Raw genomic sequence first — 27,342 nt, 5'->3', positions numbered from 1 at the left:
GTCTATCTCCGGGTTTTGTTTATGAACTGAACAATCGATTTACAAACTCTCTAATTGCCCTTGTGGTGGCTCTAGTAACCTCCTTAGATCTACCCCTGTGATTTATTTACTGATTACCACTTGCTCGGCCTAAATCCTTGAACTGTGCTGCAAACTGTGATCAAGAATTGGATCAAAAGTCTCGCACTGTACCATCGCACCCTCTCTTCAAGGATATCTGTATGCATCTCACTTCTCATGTGATATAGGTGGGATGCATATTGGAATCCCTGTGTAACAGGTGCGCTGATCAGAAAAGGCTAATTTTGCCTCCAGACTTTGGTTTTTCTTCACTCTTTTCAGCTCTATTCAGGAGTTTTGCTGTCTGTAGTCAGTATACCTCTATTGGAAACCCCCTTCCTTGCCATTATTCCGCCTCCATTGTGCAAAGAACTGTAAATGTTTTTATGTATTGTGAGCCATTTTCAGTTCTCTTTTACAAAGAAGTAGCGTAATTGAACTGTCGTTTCTTGATTTGGAAGTGTCGCAAGTGTCGTTTTCAGTCATAGAAGAGAATCTGATTGTTCTTGATAGTCAATTACACTGTTACTCTTGTATTTGATTTGAATTAGTAGTTTTTCAAGTGTTGAAAGCAAGTTTTCAATTCTGAATCACAAAGTGTCGTCATTATCTTCATTTTGTCTGAAAAGAAGCTTGTTAGTAATGTCGCTTTGAAAAATAATTCAGATTTGCACTTAGCTTTATTTTTATCATTCACACATTAAGAAGGCTGAAAACAAATACATGCATGTGCATTTGCATTTAGACTGTTTGTTGGTTTGATTTAGGACAGTGCATATAGTGTGTGCTCTCTGCTCTATGTTGAAAGAATATCATCTCTCTTTCTTTAGTAGTTAGGATTTTCATTGCAAAAAGAAGATTAAATGATTGTTTATCATCTTAGATTGCATTTTAGGAATTGTATATCTACATCGCTCGGTGAACCTGAAAGGAAAATTTCTTAAGCAAGATCAACTGTAAAATAAATTTAATGAATCTAAAAACGCTTTGGAACCTAACGCACAACATTTAGAAGTCTAGGCTAGAGACGTATTCCGGCGTCGTAAAGCCTGGTAACTGTTGTTTTCATTACTGGTTGGGTGATTCCTCCACTTTGAGACGATAAGTGCCAATACGGACTTGTGCTCCCATGTATCGTCGAGTATATATTGGGAGACCACAATAGGCTATATCCTTTATCCATAGGAAGCCGTGTCTGCCACCTTATCGATCACAATGCATTGAACATAGCATTCGCGAAGATTGAATGCCGTACCATAAAACGTATTCTGCATTTTTGCAATTGGTTTGGTAATCCCTCTGTCTAGATTTCCAGAGTAGTCTCTTTTCCTTTTCAGACTCCTTAAAGAAAAAGGTCCATCTGAGCACTTGTCACTTCAGGCTCATTAAAAGTCGAAGGCGACTAGAGTCATATTTTGTTTTTTCTTGACTCTTAAAAATTGAAAAAACAAGTTGTGTCAAAGCGTCTAAAATTTATTTTAATCGGAATAAACATCACCTTTCCTACGTTGGTCTTAGGTTGATAAAAATGGAGTCCGCCAACCAAGGATTTCCCCTTGGAGGAAATCTTATTCCTTTCTCCTCTTGGGGAGATGTTGGTGCACCCCATATGGCCACATTGTCGCTTCCAGGATTGACAATCGGCCTGCCCGTATGGCTCTTCTCGACCTCTGTCATTCAAAACACCATGATTCCTAAACAATCAAGTAAGTAGCTAGACGATACCAAAGCTACCCCCCAACCTTCTACTTCATCCGGTTCTCCCTCTCCTCCTTCCTCTTCGCTTGATGGAGCTGGTAAAGCCCAAAGTCAAGTAACTAAGAAGAAGAAGGAGAAGAAGAAGAAAGAGAAGAAGAAGGAGCCAAAGATGGCAGGAGGAAACCAGGCATCATCTAGTGAAAATCCACACACTGCACTGTCAAAGCCTAAATCTCCATGTGTCATTTGCAAAGGAGATCACTATCATCGAGATTGTCCCTGCATTCCTCGGATCTTAAGGGACTGGTCTCCTCGTTTGCACAATCCGGTGTCAACAACCTCTGATGATCATGTTGAAAGCACACCGTCAACTAGTGAAAGCGAAATGTCAGGACAGAAAAGGAAAAGTAAATTCCCTTGTAAACTATGTGAAGGCGATCACGCTGTCCACCGTTGTCCCTTCCTAGACGAAGCTAAAAGAGTTTTGGACAACCGTCCGGTTTCACCGTTGCGGCTCCCTCCTGGATATAAGAAACTCTTTCCAAGTCCATCACTAGTTGAAAATCCATCTGACACGCCATTGTGGTTGGTTGAAGCATCTATCATTGAAGATAAACCGTCTGAATCCACACCAGATGAAAGTCAAAAGGTCGAGGTGGCAGTTGACCCGGTCTTGCCTTCAGAAGGTCCATCTTCAGATGATATAGTCACCGGAGAGAACAAGAACGACACCGTTCAAATTATCTTCGTAAACATAGACTCCGATGAACATGGGGGCAGTCTACCTGTTCCTTTACTGCAGGAAGGAAGTTCGTCAGAGTCATATCCGGCCGTCTATTCGGTCCCACCTCCAAGCAACCTAGTTGTTTCCTTCGATTGGAATCTACTAGGCAGACCCCGTTTACCGGCTAGTGTACCATTTCAAATCATTGCTCAAATATATAGAATGGTCATGGTGGGTAACATCATAGATGAAGGGGCTTCTGTGAGTATCCTTTCCTCAACTGCTTGGAAAGCGCTTGGTTCGTCATCGCTTTTGCCTGAAATGAGAAATCTAACAAGCTTTGACAAAGGAACCAGTCGACCGTTAGGGATCCTTCCCAATGTGCCGATAACATTGAGAAGGAAAACCGTTCACATGAACGTAATGGTAGTCCAAGGACCCCTGGATGATAATCTACTCCTTGAACGTGACTATATTTATTGCATGGGAGCCATTGTCTCCTCACTCTTTAGAGTAATGTGTTTTCTGCATGAAGGAAGAGTGGTCAAGCTCGTTTACCAACTTTCATTCCCCGGTTCACACATAGAAAATAGTCAAATACCATCCCTGAATGGTATTTTCATGCAAGGAATGTCTCATCAATCCCCAGTCCGTCCACCTGATGAGTGCGAGTGATTCGGAGGACATGACTGAACCCCAGGGGGCATGCACCCTGGTTTGTTTCGACAAGAAAAGCTTGGGTATAGGGTAGGTTTTTGCGAAGGATATATGACTGGTTTATGAGATTAGACTAGAATAAGATTCCTTCATCAAAGTTATGTGAGTGGAGCCAGTTGCGCCACTCACCTTTGTTTATTTCGGTAGACATCACCGAGGAAGTGTTTTGTCTGCAATGCGGGTAGAACAATCTTTGGTAACCTGGAAAATTTTCGTTATACCTAGGAGCATGCAAACCTTTTGGCGTGCAAGCAAAGAGCGACCATTTATTTTTTAAATTTGTAGGTCCTCTAATCCTTTAAACTCGTAGGATTGGTCGTTTCCTAACTTTCATAAAGAAAGGATGCGAGGCAAAGCTTTGAAAAAATGCCATCTTAGATGAGACATCCTTATTATATGACTGGATCGAGCAGTTTTTATGTGGAGTTCAAGCTCGTTAAAAATTAAACATAAGTAGTGAGCAAATGTTTCCCCCAGACTTTAAGCTCATTCATTAAAAAATGAACCAATTTCCGGTAAATAACCATCGTGAATGCATTATCATCAGCCTTTGAAGCCTTGGTCGTGTTCTCATCATCACCTCCACTCTGTATTGGCCGATCATTCACCTCCATTTGATTGTTTACCCTTTTTGAGGAACAACTGCGAAGAGTGATCCTGTTAGCCATCCTTGTGACACTGCCATGATTGGAAAATTCCAAACCTTACCTGGAATTAGTTGCTACCAAAATTTATCACTCGTTCCTCGAAAAACAAGTCTCCTTTAAGCTCTTTTCATCTGACTCGTAAAATATGAAAAGATTGCTGAGCAATTGGCCTCTCCAGCTCATTAAAGTGACCGGAAGTGCTATCCCTCCTTTAGATTTTAATCTTTTTGGACCTGAGGGATTATTACACAAAAAGATCGAGTGCTTGTTTTGTTCGGCTCATTAAAATTACCAAAAATTCATCCCTTTTGTATTATTTTATACTTTTTCAGACTTAAGGGATTATATGGCGAAAAAGGATTGTTGGAGTTTTCTTTACGTCTCTTTCAGACTCTCTAAAATTTAAAAGGACCGAGTTATCTTTGTCGTTAAACTCGTTAAAACCGAATAGCGACAAACTTGTCCATACAGACAAGAACGAGTTTCACTATCGCTAGGCTTGTTAAAACATAGCGATGGGTTTTCTCGAAGGGAAAATTATAGAACAAGCATATGTTATCCTCCTCAAGCTTGAAAAAAATAAAGAGGTACTGGTCAGCAATGACTAGGGAAAAATTGGGAAGAAAACTTGAAAAAACTTTATTGGTAGCAAGTCGCTCTTGAACATGACACTTTCACTGAGTCGGGTTGGGTTGTTCCATTCACTGGTCATATCACCATTGGTCCATCACACCATCCACATTTGGGGTTAACGCTACCAATCCATCATGTCAGTGTCGCCGATATGTTCAAGAGAAGTCACTCAGGGAATTCACCTGTGTCTCATCCACTGCAATACATTCACACTCCATTCTTTCATGACCGCCACCCTGAACCCTATATCATCAGATCGTTTTCACCTCCATTAAAATCATTTGCTCCGTTCTGTGTCATAGATGTGGGATTCGCTAAGGACCTCCTATGATGGTTTGCTTCTTGTCAACATCAGCTCATTATCTAGGAAGTCGATCTAGGAACAACCCTTTCAGTACTTTGAAGCTTGCATGCCTCAATGGCAAGTTTCTCACTTCCGGCATCAGGTTTACATCAATGGCCTTCGACAAAAAGATTTTGCGTGGTGTTCGACGCCAAGTCCCTTATTCACACCACGTGAATTGTACTGTAGTACCTTGAGGGTCATCATCATTATCAGTGATTCCTCTCGCGCTTGTTAATAGCTTACATCATTGGCTGGTAATGAGGCAATGTCTTTCCATGTTTGACTCCAGAACATCTCTCACATGGATCGACTTGTAATTTGAGTGAAGATCGAACAAGATTGAAGACCCCGGATCTAGTTTCATCCATCCGGGCTGTGACATATGTTCAGGAAAATAAAGACATCAAAGGTACATCATTGCTGCATAGATAATCATCCAATCTAAGGGATGATGGCTCTACCAGAATCATCAGTCTGCATGCAGACGATTGTCTGTCTTATGTACATGAAAATGAATTTATAAAGCTGAGCATGGGAATGCCCGCCTCAACTGGATCATGAAAATATTATGAAGATAATGTATTGTATTGTATCTTATTACAGGTCGCCTTCCAGCTAGAAAAAACTTCGGATCCTCATGATAAAGCATTTCACCCAACATCAAAAGATTAACGACCTCATGCTTTAGGGGGAAACTGTTATAGACATTTTTGGGCACTACAACCCCAATCAATTATGTCCATAAACCGAGGGCTCCTAAGTCCCTAAAAGTGTTGTTCCAACCGCTAAGAGAACAAGGTCAACTGATTACATCATCTCCCAGAATTTCTCCATGAAAAACTACTCAGAACGGGTCAAAACTGGACCATCTCACTTGCTCCATGGTCAAAGTGCGCTGCATCCCACCTAAATGCACACAGGAGGTGTGATGCATACTGAAAAGCCCTTCTATGGGATGCGATGGGCGAGAGTGGACAAATGGCAGAGTCAATTTGCGAGGTGGAGGATCATGGAATCTTCCATGAAACTTCTCCTATGACACTTGCCTCTCTGCATTCGCCCAGGGATGAGTAAGAGATCATCAATCTCCAAGTGGAATCAAGAACTATCAGAGAGAGGACACTAATCAAATCTCAGAAGCTGACTCACCCCCCCTTGCAAACATCTATATATGGATCCCTCATCGTAGAGATCCAGAGGATGGAATTTTCTATCTTGTAAGGAAGTGCTGCTGGTTTCTTGGTGTAACATCATAGTGTTGGGTGATCTAAGATTTTCATGAGGTGAAGAAGGGCTTTCTTGCTGAGAGGATGATGTTGGGTCAGAACAATTGGTTGTAATCCTCTTTGCTATTCTTGATATTAATAAAGCTATTCAAGTTTTCCTCCACATTCTTGTATGATTGATGATATATGCATTTGTGTGGTCAATATATATCTAGTCCTATATTGTTTATGATAGTAGATCTCTGTTCATGGATAGTGTTATGCTGCTTTGATTCAACAGGTGCTCTTTGGAGCTGGGTAGACGAGGAAGCGAGTGGCAAAGATCTATCAGAAGGGAGAGGAATCAAGCAAGGAACCAAGCGCAAGACAGAGGTTGGTCTCCTTTGTTCCCCTCTTATCTACTTCTCATAAAGGAAAACAAAAGTAGTTTTAGTTTGTTTGTTTCTAAGATATCTACTAGTCTTAGTGGGACTAGCAGCTCTGCATAGACACTAGATTTCCCGGTAACAATAAGGAGGAACTAAAATATTTTGGGAATTTATATATGCCCAAGAAGGGTTGGATATTGATTCTCAGTTGGGGATCATCCACTCATACTCTCAGATGTTTTCAAAGGAGGAAGAAGTGGATATTAGGAGGCCAATTACTTTCACTGAAATTGAATTTGTTCTAAAATCATTTGCTAGGGACAAAAGCTCGGGTCCGGATGGTTGGACCGTGGAATTATTTCTACATTTTTTTGATATTATGGGGATGGATCTACTTCAGATTGCAGAAGAATCAAGGACTTCTCATCAAATATCGAGCAATATGAAGGAGAATCACACAACAACATAACCATATGTACAACAAATTAACTCACAAACAATAAACAGGCGGAAAAGGCAGAGAGCCATCATGTGGTCTCTCATGCTCATGTAATTCTCTCTTATTCAAATAATTTAAAAATACATTTAAATACATGAGCAAGTGGTCTTAAGATAGTGTGTCTATCTTAGTCTCACTTGGTTGAGACATTTTATCAACTTACACACTAATTTAGGAGAGCTAGTTGGAGAGAATCTCTCATCCAAACTAGAATCCTTAGTTTGAGGAATTCTCATTACTTTATTTATTTAATTTAATATTTGGATTTATTATTGATTTTTAAGAGAGTGAGGCTAAAATCCCCCCCCCCAATGATAAATCCAAAACGAACAAGGAACCATCTTCCAAGTTCTCAAGTTGATCCTCAAAAAACATGTGCCTGAAAAATTGCCAAAGCTGGATGCTGAAAAAAACTCAAATCTGAAGAGAACATGAATCAGCTGCATGTCTAATTCATCTCTGAGTGTCGCTTGACAACTCCATCACGTGCCAAGCTGCAAAAGGATCCAACTGTCCTTTGCGTGAAAATAGCATTCGGTTTCCACTAACACAATTTGATGAACGCCCACTGGCGTATTTGCTGATGATGATCACCCACTGGTTGATGAAGATGCCCACTGGCTGCTTCGCTAATGTTGTCGAGACTTTCAGTCTGACAACCACTTGTCAATTTCATTGACATTTTCCCCCCTTTGTCAGCTGAAAGGAGAGACAATCATTTGCATTTGATATCTGAACTCCCCCCCTTCAGGTGTAGGAGAGTTTCATTGTTGTACTCCCCCGTTGAACTGCACAAGAGTACCATTGTCATTTGAATGTTGGTTGTAATATGTGTGAGTGAATCTGATTGTAAAACTTGTACAATCTTCTGGTTGTGGATGACCATTCCCAGGGATCAATCCATGAATAATTTATCTTCAATCTGGCTGACTGTCGTTGGTTGCAACATTTCTCTGATGTATGATTGGACTTGCCACAATGGCTACAAGGATGGAGATCAAAACACTGATCTTCCAGATGACCGATTCTTTGACAATGAGAACATTTCGGTTTGTCTGCAACTTGAGTTTTCATGCATTTTTGTTTGTCTGCACTTTCAGTTTGTGTGCATTGATGTCTATTTGCAACTTGTGGAGAACTTTCTGAGGTGATATGTTCAAGTAATCCAACACTGACGAACTGAATGGGTTTTGAATAATCAGACATATGTAAGTTGTCGTCATCTTCGACATATCCTAAGCCGCGTCGATTTCGATTACTTTGGATTTCTTCCCATGGCTTGATGATGGGTTTGGAAGAAAGTTGCACTGGAACAACTTCAACACTTGAAGCTGGTTGGATGAATGAGTTCGAATGATCAACTGTATCTGGAAAAGAATTGGAAGCAACATGCTTCTCTTGCAACTCAATTCTCTACAGTTGCGATTCTAGTTGAAGGAACTCAATCGTTTCATGTGCATGTTGAAGATGCACTTGAATTTCAGCAAGAGTGGTTTCGTTGATGTGCACCATGTCACTGGCTGATGATAACATTAAATTGTTAATAATTTGGGACAACTGAATGTGTGTCGCCATGTTGCCTTGCTTACTTTGAAGTCAGGCTCGCTTGGTGTATAAGTCATGCTTGAAAATTGCATACTTGAGTTGATCACTGAAATGACAGGCTCACTTGTATTGAGGCTGATAATTTAAAACACTTGCTTGAACTACTGATGCTTTTAAACACTTTGCTTGAACTGTTGATTTCACGCTCACTTGATGATGATCGCTTTGAATGAAATGTTATGAGTGCTTTAATGAACTTTATATAGGCTCGCTTGTTGTGTTTTGAATTGTTGCACTTGATTTGATTACTTGACACAGTCGCTTGATCTTAGTGTGCTTTCTGTAGACACATGCTTATTTTGATGCTTACTTGAAGATTAGAAGTCACACTCATTTGATGATGATTGCTTGCTTGATTATTTTATGAACATGCTCACTTGCTTGACTGTTTTATTTGAAATACTTGTTTGTTTGATTGTTTTGAATGACACACTTGCTTGTTGATGATTGTTGTACTTGATTTAAACACCTGTTGTCTTGAACTCTTGGGTGATTACTGCACTTAGTGATGCACTGAATGTGCTGAAAAAATGATGGGTGTCGAACAATGTCGAAAATGCACCCAAATGACAAATGATAAATTCAATGTTCAAGTAACAACTGACTTGACTTAATGTATTCACCTTAACAATTCAAATTAGGGTGTCGGCTACAACCGAGAATGCACCCGTACAATTCAGTTAAAAAATGTTTATCTGCAAGTGATACGAAAAGTGTTGATGATGTGGATGTCATCTTGGCTTGAAAAGCTTGGTTTTGTAGCTAACTTGATGGCGTGAATTAGCTGTTGTGAAATGTTGATGCAGAATATTACTTTTACTAAGTCGATGATGTGACGCTTTGTGCTTATGAACTTAATTGATTATGGGATTTTTGATTTCAGGAGCTTGATCGATGACTTGTATATGTAAACTTTTCTTATGTGCATGTAGTTGTTTTGTTGAAGCATAAGAAAAAGAGCATTGACACAAGTCATGCACATGCATTCATTACACGCCTTGTACCTAAGATCCCCTTATTCAATTTTGGGCGGATCTAGGACACAAACACCAAAAAAAAGATTTGTTTTATTAATCTTAAAGATACATCATCATGAAAATATCTTCAGTGAGGTGTCTCAAGCACAGACTGAGAACTCCTTGGCATCAAATTGTCTTCAAAAATGGAATCACCCACTTTCTTCAAAAAAATATGAAAATTCCCTCCTTAACAACTACACCTTATCACTCCATTACAAGGAAATAATCCCAACCATCAACCTTATTAGAAAATGAATCCCAATTTTCACCCTTATTACTCCCAAAATAAAAAAATAATTTGTCCACTCCTTAACTCTCCATTAGACTCTCAAAATATTAAAACATGTCATTTTTATCCACTTGCTTGATATTAGGTTATATATAAAAAAAAAATCACTTTATGATGTAACCTTAAAAAGTGAAATAAAGTGTATGACTGCAAGCACCATACCAGAACAAGAGTAGCAACAACAAGAATCCAATAGACGAGGGTTTGATAAAATTATAAAACCTAACGGAAATCAAAAACTGGGTCCAGACCCAAGCATTATCGCTCGCAGCAATGTTTCGGCTACTCTTCCGCCTGTCAAGAGTGGGGAACTTCTGATTGCAAATAACCAGTCTCAGTCTAGCCGTTTCAGTGGTTCTTCCCAAGACACTGTTGGATCTTCACCCTTCCTCACAACATTATGTAAGAGAAGAATTGACCACTCCTCCAATTTACATTGTTGGTTCCTGATGAGGAAAGGCCTCCTGTGAAGTATCTTCTGTATATACAGAACATATGGAAAGATATTCTGCCTTACAGGTTCACAATTCAAAACAACATAGGGATGCCGATCCCCTTCTTCAGGTTTTATGGTACCCGGTTGTGGGTGACCTCCAATGAAGACCACCTCAATTTAAGAAATTAATTACATACCAATATTCCAGGTTTCTGCCTCTATTGATGCTGAAGTTTGAAATCTGAATGGAAATCACCATACATGCAAACAAGTAATGGATGATCGGATCCACGCACTCGGAAATTTAGAAATGTGAACTTGGTTTGCTTGGCCAGATCAACTTCGGTCAAAAACACTTGCACATTCAACCACCTGATCTTTATCACTGGCATCCACTTTGTTCTGGAGAATTTGACCCCTATATGATCTGTTTCCAGATGCAAAAAGGTGTATAACTACAACATGCTACAATGTCTGGAGCACAATTCGATCCCAACTTAATTGTCATGCCTCTGATAGCAACCCTATTGAAAACGAAAAGGCAATTGGGAGACAACAACCCCTCAGTTTGTAGTAGATTACAAATATGGTGCAAATGGCCATGAACCTCACGTACCACCACATGCGCCTCCGTCACTCCTAGCGCAAACTCTTGGTATATGCGGCTCTTTTGATCTTTAATACTGAGGTGCTTTTCTGTAATTACCAATTGTCTTCACAACTTCCAAGCGTCGATGACTAAGTAGATTTAGGACAAAAGCAAGATTCACAACTGACCACTCACCACTGGTTTAGAAGGTATATTACAAAAAATTAAGCGTGCCAGCGCCGCAGAGAATGACTGACATAAACAGAGCACCAAGTTTATAAATTTTCACCTTTGATGGCGGCAACGTGTTCTCCAATGAATCTACATCTGCATGCAAGTGGTTCTCCAATGCACGAGTTTTCTCCATGAGTGTGCACAGGTCTGTTGCACACTCGATACAGTACTATGTCGATTCCCTTTGGCCTTCTAGTGCGATGTTGATCTTATCTACTTATGAAGCTCGAGAGGAAAAACAACGCAGGCAGAAACAATTCGAGCAACATTTCTCAAAATCAACCAGCTTTGATACCACATGAAGGAGAATCACACAACAATATAACCATATGTACAACAAATTAACTCACAAACAATAAACTGGCGAAAAAGGTAGAAAGCCATCACATGGTCTCTTATGCTCATGTAATTCTCTCTTATTCAAATAATTTAATAATACATTTAAATACATGAGCAAGTAGTCTTAAGATAGTGTGTCTATCTTAGACTCACTTGGTTGAGACATTTTCTCAACTTACACACTAATTTAGGAGAGCTAGTTGGAGAGAATCTCTCATCCAAACTAGAATCCTTAGTTTGAGGAATTCTCATGATTTTATTTATTTAATTTAATATTTGGATTTATTATTGATTTTTAAGAGAGTGATGCTAACATGATTTAAATTCTACTTATATTCCCCAATTCCAAATTTTGTAAGGCATATACTTTCAAGGATTATTGACCTATTTCTTTGTGCAATATTGCATATAATATGGTCTTGAAGATTATTGCTACTAGATTGAAAACATCATTATCTAAATTCATTACCCCAAAAAAAATTGGCTTCTTAAAAGGAATTATTATTGAAACTAGACCTAATCAAAGCATATCATTGTGTGGATTGATCTTTTCTGTGACTAATTTTACACACAATTGGATTATCGGTGGAGAATGCTGATTAGATTATGGCATGCATTTGGTTAACTACGTTGTCTTGATTAATGGTGTGCCTACTAGATTCTTTAAGGCCTTGAGGGGTTTGAGGCATGGATGTTCATTATCCTCTCTTTTATTTTTGTTGTTTATTGATCGGTTGAACAAAATTATAGCTAAGGCTCAATATAAGGGCTTCTTTGTAGCTATTGAGATATCCAAAAATATTTCCATAACACATATTATGTTTGTGGATGATGTTCTAATTTTTAGGAAGGTATACACATTCGAATGGATGTATCTACATCAGATCATATCCACATATGGTGAGGCAATGAGACTTTTTTTGAGTAATTCAAAATCCATGCTTATTGAAGCATCTTTATAATTGGCCATTGTTTCAGAGATCGTTGGTATTCTTTTTTGTTGAGGTGGGTCCGATGGATGAGGGTTTCAAATACCTTGGCTTCCATATGAACCCGAACAATTATGGCCATAGAGAATAGTGTTTGTTGATTTTAAAATTTGAAAGAAGTAAAGCAAAGTGGTCTCTAGAATGACTGTCTCTTGGAGGTAAGTTTATATTGGATCAGTCGATCTTGCATAATATTTTTATTTTTTTATTTTGGATGCACCTCTACTTGTTTCCCAAAAAAATTATTAAACAAATTTACTCCATTAGATCTCAAACTTTATATGTTTGGGTCCAAACGATAAAAACAAGATAGATCTAGTGCAACTAGGGGATATCTCTATGATAAAAGAGGGTGGAAGTTGGGGTTTAAATAATATTTAAAATTTTGGATGGGCACTGGTAGTGAAGAGTTTATGGTGTACATTATTTGGAGTAGGCATTTGGAAAACGATTATAAAAAGAATACCTTAGAAATCAATCTATTCAGGAGGGAATTAAGTCTGAGACAAGGGTTCCTAGCAAAGTATTTTGCATTTGGACTAGTTTTATGAAGGTAAAACATTGGTTGTTAGGTAACTTGAGGTGGAATATAGGATTGGGTAGATTGGTGGAAATCATAATGGATCCTATCATAGGATTCTCATAAAACCATTTTTTTTGTTTCTCACTAATTAGATATATACATTATAAAGGTTTATATTTTATAAATCATATACATATTGCTTTTGATCCTATTTAACTATATATGACTTCGATTTTCTCCAAAGATTTGGGATTATATGGTCAATTATTTGAGATATGGGATAGATATATAATCAATTTATATTTGAAAGGAATCAATCTATCAGAAATGAAAGACATTTTTACTTGGGATGGTAAAGTTGTTCAAGGGAAAATCACTATCAAGGAGGTATACATGTATATCAGTCAAACATCCGAGAGCATAGAGGATATTTGGTGGTTTAGAAAAATCTGGAAATGAAGCTTTCCCCTAAAACTTAAATGGTTTGGTTAGCTACTCTAGTGGAATAAGATATTAACTTGGGAAAATATTTGTAGGAGAGATTTTATTGGTCCCAGTAGATGTGTTATGCACAAGGATGATAGCGAGGATGCTGTACATCTATTCATCAAATATCCATATGTGTTTTCCATTTAGACCATTTTTCTGAACATTTTAAACATAAATGTTGATTGGGATACTACATCTATAGATGCATGTCTGAAGCAATGGAAGTATGTGTACAAGGAATATAAAACTCTTCCTTTTTATATTTTCTGGGGCATTTGGAGGAGTAGAATGCATATATTTTTTATAATATCCCATTGGAAATTAGCAGAATGTGCATAGAAACATGTGCATTTTATAATGATATTATGCCTGTGGTTCATAAGAGATCATTGAAATGCATACATTAAGTGAAGATTTGGAGTAGATATTTGATCAAATTTTTTGATGGGGCAGCAAATCATAATATATGTGGTAGTGGGGCATACATTTTCCTAAATCCATATCATTATTGTCACTTTTGCTGGAATAGTTGGCACAAACATCCAGGGCAAGATCATTGCTCTATGGGGAGTGTTATATTTTGGAAAATAGTTGTCTATTGAGACATTGGTTTTTTAAGGGGATTCAAAAGTTGTAATTGATTGGGAAAATGACATATCTTCTTTTGATCCACCAATGTTGAATAAGTAGATGAACAAGATGAGGGTGATAATGGGACAATTATGTTGGATGTCTATCTCACACATATACAAGAAACATAATTATATTGTTGATGCTCTCTCAAAACTATGACATTGTTTCCAATTGGGGGAGATCAATTTCTCTACATATCGTAAAGGAAAATTTTGATGGAATAGGAAAATAAGGTTTATTTATGTTTCCACATTTATATGGTGTTGATCTACAAGATCCAATGATTAGTTAAAGTCATACTTTTTTTTATATGTTCTTATTTTTATATGATCTTTAGTGAACAATTTACAAGGACAAATTACAAAAATGGAATACATGTATATTTTGTGTTACAGTTCAAACCACTAGATATGGTGAATATTAGAATATAATGTCTTTTGTAAACAATCTTTTTATAATATAAAGGTTTGTTGGCTTTTTATTTCCTGAAAAAAAGAGATCTCCTAAAAAATTGTGCTTGTACCTGGCACATGGTCCACCTCCGCTTTAGTTCGTATGCAGGCCTTCTCCCACTGCCACATTACCCCCATGGCTTCTACATAGGTCTTGTCTCCTTATGGCTCATGTACACCCCTCAATGGTCAAATAAACAAAGTTGATATAATGGTCTATGGGAGGACCTTTTTGTTGACATTGTTGTGTGGGCATTGATCTCAACAAGGTCATGGTCATGGTCATACTTTTCATATGCATGTGTGATGGATGTATATCACCATCATCAAGACATCACATCACTAAAGCAAGTCTCCTCATAAGCATAGACATAAATACCTAATGAAGACTTAGTTGACAACTCAACTAGTGTGCCATGAACCATCTCTATCACATGGAGATCTGACCAACAACTATAGCAACCTCCTCTAGCTATATCAACATCAAAAAGCCATAATGACATGTACATCAATGCACATTCCAGTACTTCCAAATCCTCAAATACCATCATGCTACCATCAAAATCCATCAGTTCCAGCATATGCCAACACATTCTGACACACACCATGGTCCATAAAACATAATTATATTGTTGATGCTCTCCCAAATTTGGGACAATGTTTCCAATTGGGGGAGACAAATTTCTCTACATATCATAAAGGAATAATTGAGGGCAATAAAAACAAAAAAAATCACAAATTTTCCACTCAGAGAAGGAGAGACAACACTGTTTGGGGCTTGGCAGACGTAACAAGTATGCATATTTATAACAAAATAATTTACATAAGAAGGCAATAAAATTTTGGGAATTTATATATTTCTCGAGAAGAGGTGGATATTGATTCTTGATTGGTGATCATCCACTCATACCCTCAGATGTTTTAAAAGGAGGAAGAAGTGGATATTAGGAGGCCAATTAATTTCATTGAAATTGAATTTGTTCTAAAATCATTTGTTAGTGATAAAAGCTCGGGTCGAGATGGTTGGATCGTGGAATTATTTCTACATGTTTTGGATATTATGGGGACAAATCTACTTCAGATTGTAGAAGAATCAAGGATTTCTCATCGAATCTTGGGTGACTTAATTTCTACTTATATTCCCTAATTCCAAAATTTGTAAGGCATCTACTTTCAAGGATTATTGGCCTATTTCTTTGTTCAATATTGCATATAAGATGGTCTTGAAGATTATTGCTACTAGATTGAAAACATCATTATCTAAATTCATTACCCCAAAACAATTTGGCTTCTTAAAACACTGACAAATCCAAGATGTAGTGGCTATTGCTCAGGAATGTATACATTATATAAAGGTAAAAAAGGAGGCATTATTATTGAAACTGGACCTAATCAAAGCATATAATTGTGTGGATTGATGTTTTATGCAACTAATTTTACACACAATTGGATTATCTGTGGAGAATGTCGATTAGATTATGGAATACATTTGGTTAACTATGTTGTAGTGTTTAATGGTGTGCCTACTAGATTCTTTAAGGCCGTGAGGGGTTTGAGGCATGGATTCTCATTATCCTCTCTTTTATTTTTTGTGTTTATGGATGGGTTGAGTAGAATGATAGCTAAGGCTCAATATAAGCGCTTCTTTGTAGCTATTCAGATATCCAAAAATATTTCCATAACACATCTTATGTTTGTGGATGATGTTCTAATTTTTAGGAAGGTATCCACATTGGAATGGATGTATCTACATTAGATCATATCCACATTGTTGGAAATACTGAGAGGGGGGGTGAATTAGTATTTCTTTTTCAATTATTATTTTTAACAGGAATGAAACATTTATATTTGGAACACAGAAATAGTTAACAAGAATAGATGCTTTTATTATTGTGATCTTTGCAATAAATCAAGTACTATATATATATATATATATATATATATATATATATATATATATATATGTATATATATATATATATATATAGATATATAGTTTCAATCAGTTGCCAAGCACCAACTTGGACTCTTTGTGAGGCTCCAACCTCCAGAGCACCAACTCTGTCTGATCAAGGCACCAACCTTGAATTTAGGAGCACCAACTCCCAGGACACCAATCCTTTCAGTTCTGAGGCACCAACCTCAAGGGCTCCAACCCTTTGTTGTAACTGTCTGGATCTTTTTGGTTGTAATTCTCTACTCCCAACCCTACTGGACCTATGACTTACTTTTGTCCTCTTGTTCCTTCCACTTCTGCCAGAAATTCAGTTTCCTTTGTTTCTTACAGTTCGCCAGCAACTTAAACTTTCCCTTGTTCTGTGTTTTATATGCCTGATATTCCTGACCTTTGGATTCTGCTTGTTTCCTCTTCACTTGCTTGATATTTCAGCTTCCTCTGCACTTACTCTTCGGCTTCCTCTGTCTCTTCGGATTCATCAAATTCTTATAGGACACGTTAATGTGGAAGAGAGGCTGTATTATAATAATATTGAATATCTAAAGAAATAACTATATCAGAGAGGCCCCCCTTTTTTTCCAATATTCATACAATGGACCCAACATTCTTTACGATAATCGCATCATTCCTTTAATCGCAATTGTAGCTTCTGCAGTCGCAACTCTTGGTCTTCACGATATAACATTGCTGACGCCCCTTAACATCCTCTGTCCTCCTGTAACAATATCATAGATTAACATAATTATAAATATATAATGGGTGGTCCCACATGCCACGTCACAATCTCAATCGTAATCGCAGCTTTCAGGAGGTCTTTTATAAGTCATGTATATAACATCGCCGATGGCCAATTACCGATTGCCCCTACTGGATGCGATATGATTATAAAATGTTGTTAATAACTCCGTCGGGTCCATAGCTCCATCGCAATCGCAGATTTAACATCCCTTAGAGACTAGCGACATAGTGGATGCGATATTACATTAGGGCGATTTATAATGGAGCTGTGGGTTCGCATATATTATCGCAATTGGCATTTTAATGTGGCAAGGCTTTTAAATAGGCTTGCATTGCGATGGACATGATATTATATTACATCATATTGTAATGGTCCCGTGGGTCCATATATATATATATATATATATCACAATCGCATATTTTATCATGACACGACTTTACACTCTTGCGGTATTCCTTAGCGATCCTCCACCGTTGATCTTCTCTCATAATCTAATGGTCCCGACTTGACCTGATCAACCCAAAATCGTCCTTTGATCCTTTGCCATCGATCAACCTGCGCTAGATCCAATGGCCTACATGCATTTTGGGTGAGCCACTTACAAGAGAAATAACCACCTGAAAAAGTGGTTTTCTTTCTCCACCCGAGTGCTACGTGTCACTCAGTTAATGGAATCAGGCACTCTCCTCTAAATACCACTTATCGCCTAGCGTCTGCTCGATAACCACTGCCACTATTATAAACCCGCCAGTTAACTGCTGAACGCCATTACACAGAGTAACGACTCTCTGCTCTTTGCTTCTCATGGTTTCAAATGACTCTTCCTCTATGCTTCTCTTGCTCCTCTGATCGGTTTTCCCTTTGGATTCCGATAGTTCTTCTTTGGCATATATTAAATGTGATGATCCTCCGTTAACTGCTCTTCTACTGGCTTCTCCTCCTGATGCGTGTTCCTCTTTGTTCTTTCTAATGAACTTCTTCCCTACTTTGATAGCTCTACTCTGATAGCTCCTATGAATTCCGATAGTAGTTTCCCTTGGACATACCTCTCTATGACTTTCGATGACTCTGTTTATGTACCTTCGCTGATGTGATCCTCTTTCCAATGGATTTGCTCCTGTTCTTCACAAGTCTGCTCTACTTCTCCTTGGCTTCATATTGACATTAATGACAATCTAGATCAACAATCTCCCCCTTTATCATTGATGGCAATATTCTTCTTCTCTCCCCCTTTGACATTAGTGGAAAAGGAGTGCACAAGGACTCCCCCTGTCGAACTACTCCCCCTGTCCTGCAACATCTTTATGAATCAACTTAAGTGATGCTAAAGAGATAACCCCCATCTTTTGACGAAGATGTTCAAATGATTCTCGAGGAAGAGGTTTTGTGAAAATATCAGCTATCTGCTCCTTAGTATTGATATATTTCAAGATGATGTTTTATTCAGCTACTTGTTCACGAAGGAAATGATACTTGATTGGTATATGTTTGGTCTTTGAGTGCATCACTGGATTTTTGCTGAGGCTAATTGCACTTGTGTTATCACAATAGATGGTAATTGGTTGATTTGTACCTATGTTGATTTCTTTTAGAGCTTCTTTCATCCATAGTATTTGAGTACAACAATTTGCGGCAGCTATATACTCGGCTTCAACTATAGATAGTGATATGGATGTCTGTTTTATGCTGAGCCAAGATACTAAACAGTTTCCCAGGAAGAATGCATTTCCACTAGTACTTTTCCGATCATTGACACTTCCAGCCCAATCAACATTGTTGTATGCAGTCAAAGTAAGAGTTGAGCTCTTAGGGTACCAGAGACCGAAATCAGGAGTTCCTTTCAGGTATCTGAGAATTCTTTTTACAGCCAACAAATGGGATTGTTTAGGGGATGATTGAAATCTTCCCACCATTCCTATTGCTTGCATAATGTCGGGTCTCGTAGCAGTTAAGTACAGAAGGGCTCCAATTATTGACTTGTAATGAGTTGCATCCATTGGAGGGGAGTCATCATTTTTGCTTAATTTGAAACTTGTGGTCATGGGTGTGCTCATGGGTGCACAGTCTTCCATTCCATATCTTTTAAGCATGTCTTTAAGATATTTGGCTTGAGATATAAACATGCTTGTCATGGTTTGAGATACTTGTAGTCCAAGGAAGTGAGATAACTCTCCTATCATTGACATCTCGAACTCTTTTGACATATTTTGAGAAAACTCATGGCTCATCTCATTCTTATTACTAGCAAAAATCAGATCATTAACATAAACAAGTGTGACTAGTAACTTATCCTCGTCCGTCTTTATGTAGAGATTACTTCCTGCCATCCCCTTATTGAAGCCTTGTTGTTGTAGATAGTGATCCAATCTTGTGTACCAAGCTCTAGGAGCTTGTTTCAACCCATATAATGCCTTTTTTAACTTACAAACAAAGTTTTTTCCTTCTGTTAGATTAAACCCTTCTGGTTGCTCCATGTAGACTTCTTCCTTGAGTTCCCCATTCAGAAATGCTGATTTTACGTCCATTCGATAGATTTTGAAACCTTTTGAGCAAGAAAATTCCAAGAGCATCCTGATAGCTTCCACATGATCTACTAGTGAAAATGTTTCTTCAAAGTCAATTCCTTCAATTTGTGAATAGCCTTTACAAACAAGCCTTGCCTTATTTCTGATGCTTTGTCCATATTCATTCATTTTGTTTTTGAACACCCACTTGGTTCCTATTATGTTTTTGTCCTTTGGATGAGGTACCAGCTCCCATGTCTCATTCTTCTCAATTTGAGACATTTCTTCTTCCATGGCTTTTACCCAATGAGGATCCTTACTTGCTTGAGTAAATGTTTCTGTTTCTATCATGGATAGAAGAGCAACATCATTCTTCTTTGGTGTACTAGTCATCCTTCTTTGGGTTTGCATCCCTTCATCCATATTGCCAATAATCTGCTCTTCTGGGTGATATTTTTGGAGAAATTTCATCTTTGAAGGGGTTTGAGATGGTTCTTTTTCCTTGGTCTTTTACTTTATTTTCAGTTTCTTCTTCTTCAATGAGAGGATCAACTTCATGTTCTTCAATTTCTTTTTATAGAAGGTCTTCATCAATTTTTACATCAACTCTTTCCACTATTTTCCATAGTTGGTTATTGTAGCACTTGTAGGCTTTGCTTCTTATAGAATATCCAAGAAAGATCCCTTCGTCAACCCATGACTCAAATTTTCCTGGTGAGTCATCATTGATTTTTATGAAGCACTTGGTTACAAAAATCTTGAAGTATTTTACTGACGCAGGTCTTCCTTTCCATAATTCATAAGGAGTCTTTTCATTATTTTGTCTCAATTGAGTTCGATTCAATGTATAGACAGCTATCCCGACTGCTTCTTTCTAGAATTTTGTTTGCAAGTTAGCTGTTATTAACATTTTTCTTGCCATTTCTTGAACTGTTTAGTTTCTTCTTTCAACTACCCCATTTTGCTTTGGTGTTATGGCAGCAGAGAGTTGTCTTTTAATTCCATGTATTTTACAAAATTCATCAAATTCTTTTGATGTGAATTCTCCCCCTCTATCTGTTCTGAGACACTTAATCTTAGAGTCCTTTTCATTTTCCACAAGAGCTTTAAGATTCTTAAAACACTCAAATGCTTCGGATTTATATTTTATAAAATATACCCACATAATTTAGTATAGTCATCAAAAATTAAAGCAAATTACCTTTCTCCTTGGAGTGCCGGAGTTCTAGTTGGTCCACATAAATCAGCATGAATGATCTCCAAAGGCTTTCATGTAGAGAACTCCTTGATCTTGTGACTTGTTCTAGTTTGCTTTTGATGTTGACATGGGCCACATACTCCTTGATTTGGTTTGAATAACTTTGGAATGTCTCATACTACTTTAATCTTGCTGATATTGATCAAGTTATCGAAGCTTGTATGTCCAAGTCGCTTGTGCCACAACCAACTTTCATTTGTTTGACTTAAGTAGCATTTATCTTCTTGAATCTTGTTCAGGATATAGATGTTGTCTGGTGTTCTAACCCCTTTCGCCACAAGTCCCCCTGAGGAAGAGTTCCTTATTGCACAATATTTGGTGCTAAAGACAACATTATGTCCTTGATCACAGATTTGGCTAACACTCAGGAGGTTGTGTTTGAGCCCGTTTACTAGCAAAGCATTTTGAGATTTTCCTTTTCCATTAATAAGAGTAACAGTTCATTTTCCAGCAATTTTGGTAGATCCACTTCCAAAGGATACATTTCCTTCCTTTTTGTTCAATGATACAAACTTCCCTTTGTCCCTTGTCATGTGTCTGGAGCACCCACTATCCACAAACCAATGATTTTCATTATTTTGAGCACATAAAGCTAGGCCACATTTATCCGTGTTGGCATTCTCACTTCTTGCTTTTTCTCTTTTGAGTGGGAAATTTTGTTCATTGTGTCCATTATTATTACATAATGAGAAAATCAGATCAAATTTGGCCAAGGGATCAAAAAAATTGTAGGCCTTAATTTGTTCTTTCCCTCTGGGGCCATATGGTTTGTTTATTTGATCCTTCAGTTTTGGTGTGTTATTCTTACGAGCCATGTAATGTCTAGCTTGATGACCAAAATTTTTACAATGGAAACAATGCCCAAAAAAGATAGTTTTGTACCTATTGTAATAGCCATGATTTGAATCAACATTCTTCCTTGGAGTTACTCCCGCTTCATTCTTTGGATTTGAGATGGGCCTTTGATGAAATATTATTTTGTATCTGTTGTAACATCCATGATTCGAATCAACATCCTTCCTTGGAGTTACTCTCTCTTCATTCTTTGGATCTGGGATGAGCCTTTGATGAAATAATCTTTCTTCTTTTGGATTGCTGGAAAGTATGTCAGCATAGCTTTTCACATTATTCTTAGTACTTGATGATTCTCCTTTAAAACCTATTCCAGATTTGTCATGTTGAGGTTTTTGATTATTTAGGATAGTGTCAAGTATTTGAGAGCTTTTCCAACCCTTTTTAACTTGCTCCAATTCCTTCCTCAGAGACACTATTTCGGCTTCACGTTCTTCGCAAGCTTCTTCTTTTTCTTTTATCTTATTTTTCAAGAGATCTTCCCTTCTTTTTGTTTCCTTGTTTTCTACCTTAAGAGAAATGATTTTTTTAAGTAATTTCTCATTTTCTTCAATGGCACTTATTAACAATTCATCTACATTTCCATCTAGCCCTGAGTCATCATCATTTGTGAATGCCATGAATAATACTTCTTGGCTTCCAGCATGGTCATTTTCTTCATTTGATTCTTCATTACCTCCTTTGCGGTGAGGGAACTAGTTAGTTGATTTCTTTTTTATGACTAAAAATTCATCTTCATAAGACTCATCTTGCTTAGAGAGGAAATTCTTCTTATTGAACCCTTTCTTTTTGTATACCATCCTTTTAGAATTTTCTTCATCATCACTATCATGCTTATGAGGACATTTTGCAGCATAATGACCTATTTTTCCACACTTGAAACAAATAACAGGGTATTTACCTTTTAGCTTAGATCCTTTTTTCAGCCTTTGTACAAATTGGGCCAATTCAGATTCAACATCGAAGTCATCACTACTGAAATTCCTTTCTTTCCCCTTTTTTGATTTTGAGGCCTTGAATGCTAAATCTTTGGAACTTGGGCAACCTTTTCTCATCTCATAGGCAATGAGGATTCCATGGAGTTCATCCATCTTGAGAGTATCTAGATCCTTCATTTCTTCTATGGCACTTACTTTGGAGTCAAATCTGTCTGGGAGAGATCTTAAGGCCTTTTGAATAATGGTGCTTTCTTTAATGTTTTCTTCCAATCCTTTAAGAGAGTTGACCACTTCAGCTACTCAGAGAAAGTATGATGCAATATCTTCTTCATCATCCATTTTCAGACTTTCAAATTTCCTTCTATGAGTTTGAAGCTTTGCCTTCTTGACTTTAGAGTCCCTGTTGTATAAGCTAATTAGCTTATCCCATACTTCTTTGGCAGAGTTACAATTCATGACTTTTGTAAATTCAGAATCAGTGATTCCAATAGTGATGGAGTTTAAGGCTTTTGCATTTGCAACGTAGACTTTCCTCTCGTCTTCATCTTTTGTAAGAGTGGAAGGAGCTATGTACTCATTTAAGACTGCATGCCAAACTTCAGGTCCAAGGGACATTAAGTAGTAGGACATTCTCTTTTTCCAGAAACCAAAATTTGTGCCATCGAATAGAGGAGGTCTTCCTGACACTTCTTGATTTCTCATCATGACTAAGAATCCTTCTTCAAGCTGTTAGGCTGATATGGAGAAGCCCGCTCTGATACCAAATTTTGGAAATAATGGGGGGGTGAATCAGTATTTCTTTTTCAATTATTATTTTTAATAGGAATGAAACATTTATATTTGGAACACAGAAATAGATAACAGGAATAAATGCTCTTATTAATGTGATCTTTGCAATATATCAAGTACAATACACACACACACACACACACACACACACACTCACACACACACACACACACACACTCACACACACACACACACACACACACACACACACACATGTATATAGTTTCAATCAGTTGCCAAGCACCAACTTGGACTCTTTGTGAGGCTCCAACCTCCAGAGCACCAACTCTGTCTTGTTAAGGCACCAACCTCGAATTTAGGAGCACCAAGTTCTAGGATACCAATCCTTTTAGTTCTGAGGCACCAACCTCAAGGGATCTAACCCTCTGCTGTAACTGTCTAGATCTGTTTGGTTGTAATTCTCTACTCCCAACCCTACTGGAGCTATGACTTACTTCTGTCCTCCTGTTCCTTCCACTTCTGCCAGAACTTCGGCTTCCTTTGTTTCTTACAGTTCGCCAACAACTCAAACTTTCCGTTGTTCTCTATTTTATATGCCTGATACCCCTGACATTTGGCTTCTGCTCATTTCCTCTTCGCTCGCTTGAGCTTTCGGCTTCCTCTACACTCACTCTTCAGCTTCCTCTATCTCTTTGGATTCTTCAAATTATTATAGGACACGTTAATGCAGAAGAGAGGCCGTATTATAATAATATTTCATATCTAAAGAAATAACTATATCAGAGAGGCCCCCCTTTTTTTCATTATTCATACAATGGACCCAACATTCTTTATGGCAATCACATCACTCCTTTAATCGCAATCACAGCTTCCGTAGTTGCAACTCTTTGTCTTCACGATATAACATTGCCGATTCCCCTTAACATCCTCTATCCTCCTGTAACAATATCATATATTAACATAGTTAGAAATATATAATGGGTGGTCCCACATGCCACGTCACAATCTCAATCACAATCACAGCTTTCAGGAGGTCTTTTATAAGTCATGTCTATAACATTGCTGATGGCCGATTACCGATTGCCCCTACTAGATGCGATATGATTATAAACTGTTGTTAAATACTTCATCAGGTCCATAGATCCATCACAATTGACGGATTTAACATCCCTTAGAGACTAGCAACACAGTGGATGCGATATTACATTAGGGAGGTTTATAATGGAGCTGTGGGTCTACATATATTATCGCAATCAACATTTTAATGTGGCAAGGCTTTTAAATAGGCTTGTGATATTGTGAGGGATGAAATATTATATTACATCACATTGTAATGGTCCTGTGGGTCCATAGATATATATATATATATATATATATATATATATATATATATATATATATATATATATATATATATATATATATATATATATATTGCAATCACAGATTTTATCATGACACGACTTTACACTCTTGCGGTATTCCTTAGCGATCTTCCACCATTGATCTTCTCTCCAGATCTAACAGTCCCGACTTAACTTGATCAACCCAAAACTGTCCGTTGATCCTTCGCCATCGATCAACCCGCACTAGATCCAATGGCCTACATGCATTTCAGGTGAGCCACTTGCAAGAGAAATAACCACCTGAAAAAGTGGTTTTCTCTCTCCACCCAAGTGCTACGTGTCGTTCGATTAATGGAATCGGGCGCTCTCCTCTAAATACCACTTACCACATAGCGTCTGCCCGATAACCACTGCCACTATTACAAACTCGTCGGTTAACTGTTGAACGTGGTTACACAGAGTAATGACTCTCCACTCTTTGCTTCTCGTGGTTTCAAATGACTCTTCCTCTATGCTTCTCTTGCTCCTCTAATAAGTCTTCCCTTTGGATTCCGATAGTTCTTCTTTGGCATATATTACATGCGATGCTCCTCCGTTAACTGCTCTTCCACTGGCTTCTCCTCCTAATGTGTGTTCCTCTTTGTTCCTTCTAATGAACATCTTCCCTGCTTTGATAGCTCTGCTCTGATAGCTCCTATGACTTCCGATAGAGGTTTCCCATGGACATATTTCTCTATGACTTCTGATGACTCTGTTTATGTACCTTCGCTGATGTGATTCTCTTTCTAGTGGCTTTGCTCCTATTCTTCACAAGTCTGCTCTGCTTCTCCTTGGCTTCATATTGACATTAATGACAATCTAGATCAACACACATTTGGTGAGGCAACAAGAATTTTTATGAGTAATTCAAAATCCATGCTTATTGAAGCATATTTAGAATTGGCCATTTTTTTGGAGACCATTGGTATTTTTTTTGTTGAGGTGGGTCCGATCGATGAGGGTTTCAAATACCTTGGCTTCCATATGACCCGAACAATTATGGCCATAGATACTGGTGTTTGTTGATTTTAAAATTTGAAAGAATTATAGCAAAGTGGTCTCTAAAATGGTTGTCTCTTGGAGGTATGTTGATATTGGTTAAATCGTTATTGCATAGTATTTTTGTATTTTGGATGCACCCCTACTTGTTTCCAAAAAATATTATTAAACAAATTTACTCTATTAGATATCAAAATTTATATGGTCGGGTCTAAACGATTAAAACATGATACATCTAGTGCGACTAGAGGATATCTCTATGATAAAAGAGGGTGGAAGTTGGGGTTTAAAGAATATTTAAAATGGGCACTGGTAGTGAAGAGTTTATGGAATGCATTATTTGGAGCAGGCATTTGGAAAATCATTATAAAAAAATACCTTAGAAATCAGTCTGTTCAGGAGGGGATTAAGTCTGAGACAAGGGTTCCTAGCAAAGAATTTTACATTTTGAATAGTTTTATGAAGGTAAAACATTGGTTGTTAGGTAACTTGAGGTGAGATATTGGATTGGGTACATTGGTGGAAATCATAATGGATCCTATCATAGGATTCTCATAAAACTATTTTTTTTGTTTCTCACTCATTAGATATATCCATTATAAAAGTTTATATTTTATAACTCATATACATATTGCTTCTGATCCTATTTTACTATATATGACTTGGATATGCTCTAGACATTTGGGATTATATGGTCAATTATTTGAGATATGGGATAGATATATAATCAATTTATATTTTAAAGGAATCAATCTATCAGAAATGAAAGACATTTTTACTTGGGATGGTAAAGTTGTTCAAGGGAAAATCAATGTCAAGGAGGTCTACAGGTATATCACTCAAACACTTGAGAGCATAGAGGATAGTTGGTGGTTTAGAAAAATCTGGGAGTGAAGCTTTCCCCTAAAACTTAAATGTTTTAGGTGGCTACTCTAGTGGAATAAGATATTAACTTGGGAAAATATTTGTAGGAGAGGTTTTATTGGTCCTAGTAGATGTGTTATGCGTAAGGATGATAGCGAGGATGTTCTACATCTATTCATCAAGTGTATATATGTGTATTCCATTTGGACCATTTTTCTGAACATTTTAAACATAAATGTTGATTGGGACACTACATCTATAGATGCATGTCTGAAGGAATGGAAGTATGTGTACAAGGAATATAAAACTCTTCCTTTTTATATTTTCAGGGGCATTTGGAGGAGTAGAAATGCATATATTTTTTATAATATCCCATTGGAAATTAGCAAAATGTGCATAAAAACATGTGCATTTTATAACGATATTATGCCTGTGGTTCATAAGAGATCATTGAGATGCATACATCAAGTGAAGATATGGAGTAGATATCTAATCAACTTTTTTAATGGGCCAACAAATCATAATATATGTGGTAGTGGGGCATACATTTTTGTAAATCCATATCATTATTGTCACTTCCA

The sequence above is a fragment of the Pinus tabuliformis genome, chromosome Q, assembly GCF_031772625.1.
Source record: "Pinus tabuliformis cultivar Carrire ecotype Pingquan chromosome Q, CPIR1, whole genome shotgun sequence".
Classification (NCBI taxonomy): Eukaryota; Viridiplantae; Streptophyta; class Pinopsida; order Pinales; family Pinaceae; genus Pinus; species Pinus tabuliformis.
This window is presented reverse-complemented; position numbering follows the sequence as displayed.